Raw genomic sequence first — 3,609 nt, forward strand, 5'->3', positions numbered from 1 at the left:
CATATAAGAACATCGTGGTTAATAAGACGTAGGGCACGACTGCAACTGAATAATAAACATGCCTAAAACGACAGTAAGGGTTCATTTACTCAGCAGCAACTGCTGCTGACGACTGCAGTCGACTTAGACCATTAAAAAGAATGGACCTGTTTCGCACCCACATTCACCAACAAAAAAGTCTGTCGTTTTTTGAGGGGGATGAGGTAAACACACATCAAAAACATTTAACACCATTAAGTATATTCTGTGTCCATACACTACACACAATTAACATATAATTGACTCGCAATACACACACGCGTAAATTTTACACAGTCTAACCAACACATCGCTTAGACTATCCACAGAATATATATATATAGAATGTTCGATTGCTTGATCGATTTTTTGCTGTTCTGTCAAAAGAATGGATTTTTTTATAAATCGTTTTTATTACAAATTTGATAAAATTATGATAGAAATACTTACAAATGAAACATTACTCCATCTTTTACTAAACTACAAGTTTTTGGCCGTTTTTATGCCATTCAACTACACAAACCGGCATTTTTAGGGAGCTCTTTACACGACGAAAACGATTACAACAATAAAACATAGATTCTATAGCAACGGTTTTTATAAAGGCGTTAGATCATTTATTATTGATCTTTGACAGAGGGGTAACGGTTTACGAGGCAGGTCTAGGTCTTTTTAATAGTCTAAGGCCGTTGAATGTCGTCGAGACGTTGCCGACTGCAGTCGTTTACCGTCAACTGCCGCCGAGACGTCGCCAACTGCAGTCGATTGCAGTCGTCGGTAGCAGTTGCTGCTCGTGTAAATGAACACTTATACAAATTCGATTTACGATATTATTTTACTTAATATTATGTATATGAAGTAGCAAAGAGTTAGGTACACACGAACTGACATTGTTGACTATTAATAAAACGCTTAAAATGTTAACTTATTGTATACCTACCTACCGAATTTTTATATAATTTTTAAAAACAGAAGAAAAGTCTTTTATGTGGGTTTGTTCGAGGTTAAAATAGTTAATGATGATTGATTATAATTCCTATATGAGAATTAATTTGAATTCTTCTTTATTGTAAAATTTGCATATTTTTTATAAAAAGAACTTTTTCTATTAAATTAATTATTGGTTACCTTCCAAAATTTTGTTTAATTTTCATTACTTATTACCTACCTACTTACAAAAAAATTTTGCCGAAAAATTTTATCTTTACTTTGAAGCTTCCGTTTGAATTTAGCTTCCTAAAACAGCTTTTCTTTTATCAAAAGTCAAAGTCCAGAGAATTTATAGAATTTGCAGTTGTTACATCCCTATGCCTCGGGGGGCACGCTACTTTTCGGTCATCAATAAAAGATAGTGATGTTGAGCTGGACGAGTCGCGAAGCTGAAGTGGCAATAAGGCACATAGTTCGAAGAGCCGATGGATGTTGGGGTCCCAACGTGCTGGGGGCGACCCCGTGCTAGAAAGCGCAGCGTTGATTGACCTCGCACCAGGTGGACAGACGACATCTAGTCCCAGAGATTCGCTGGGTGCAGGTGGCTCAGTATCGTTATGATTGGAAGTCCCTACAAAAGGTCTATGTCCAGCAGTGGACGTCCATCGGCTGATGATGATGATGATGATGATGATTATGATGAGTGATAGTTAAAAGAAAGGTTAGCACCCTTCTCCTATATAAAGAAAGGCTGGTTCTACAGCAGTAGGTAATAACATAAAATTAAAAATTTTGAAAAACCCCCGAAGGGTTAAAAAAGGTTGATAATACTGAATAATGTTTAAAGGTCTTGGAAATTTCTTATCTCTAATATTGGCCATGTTTTTTTTACATTATACAGGAGTGCTTGACAGTAAGCGATGTTGCAGCCTATGGTCTAAGGTGGCACGCGCTTGCCTAGGTGATAGCTTATGAGCCGTGGGTTCCATCGTGGTTCCCGTTCTCTTGATATTTCAATAATAGAGGTAAAATATTGCCTTTGACACCCACAAATAACGTGACTTTCTAGTGGTAAAAGAAATTTTCAAAATCGGTTCGGTAGATTCTAGAGATTAGGTACACCCTAATAACGAAAATTTTACCTCTTATAATATTAGCACAAAAAACATATGTTACCTACTTGGTATTATATTTTCCAAAAGGGCTGTCTTTTTCACTGGCACGATTAAAATTAAAGAAATAAAGAACGCTTGAAATAAAAATAATTTGAAACTTATGATTTTTTTAAATAACTTGCTTGCTACTAGGTACCTATATCATAATGAGAAAAAATTAATATAACAAAAGGTTAGGTTGTAGATTGTAGGCACCTAAATACTGTTACTTATTACATCTACTGTGACTGTTACGAGGTGGGTTCTGGAGTATTTTAACCCTCTAATTGTACAAAGTCGTGATACCTCAGTGGATATGACCTCTGCCTCCGATTCCAGAGAGTGTGGTTTCGAATTCGGTCCGGGGCATGCACTGGCCACTCCAAGACACGCTACACCTTTGGGTGATATTCCAAATTACCGAAATCCAACATTTAACAATATGTATGTACTTAGAAGTAGGTACCTACTGTCTTAATGAGTATAAGCGACAGTCAGCATAATGCAATGTGGGTTATGACGCAGGTTCACGTTTAGAGATTATGCAATATCGAATTCTTGGATATTGAGCTTTAATAATAATCTTTTAAGCAAATTAACAACAGATCTCCTCGCGGGCACTAGCCTTCTTTGAGCTCGAGTCTCCTCTCAGAATGAGAGGGATTAGACCAATAGTCCACTACGCTGGCCCAATGCGGATTGGCAGACTTCACACACGCAGAGAATTAAAAATTTCTCTGCTATGCAGGTTTCCTTACGATGCTTTCCTTCGCCATTTGAGACACGTGATATTTAATTTCTTAAAGTGCACACAATTGAAAAGGTGTATGCCCCGGACAGGATTCGAATCCACACCCTCCGGAATCAGAGGCAGGGGTCATATCCACTACGCTATCACGGCTCTGTGACATAATTATGTATATTAGAATATGTAGGTACTTACCTTACCATATCTTGTGATCAAAAATCTTCCGCAATAATTTTTACCTAACTTCTAAAAAGTTCTTGATTAATTATAATTTAATTATTACACTGAAGCTAATGATGAATTTACATATACCTTTATGGTACAATGATTAGTCCGTCCATTAGTGAAAATATTATGAAAATCCGTTCAGCTATTATTGTGGTGGAACCCTGTTTGTTTTAACACTTATAAGGTAAAATTTATTATATTATTATTATATAATTGAAATGTTTTTTTAGCTTTGTTATTAGTAACAATATTTGATATTATATCCACAATGCCTTTGATTTTTTACATATCAACCAAACGATCGATGATCGTAAAAATAAATTCTGCCAAAATCAGGTTTTTGTTGCAAGCTGTTCCAATTATGCTGGCCTAACTAAATAAAGAAAGCATCGTTAAATCCCGTATAAATGATAAGGTATCAGGAACAAAAACCCGAGAGCCAGGGTTGGGTGACGTATGCTACGAGTAGGTTCAACGAATCGCAGCCTTATTTCGCTCACGAATATCGTAAATGCAGAAGCCGGCTGACTC

This window comes from Bicyclus anynana, chromosome 6, assembly GCF_947172395.1.
Source record: "Bicyclus anynana chromosome 6, ilBicAnyn1.1, whole genome shotgun sequence".
NCBI lineage: Eukaryota > Metazoa > Arthropoda > Insecta > Lepidoptera > Nymphalidae > Bicyclus > Bicyclus anynana.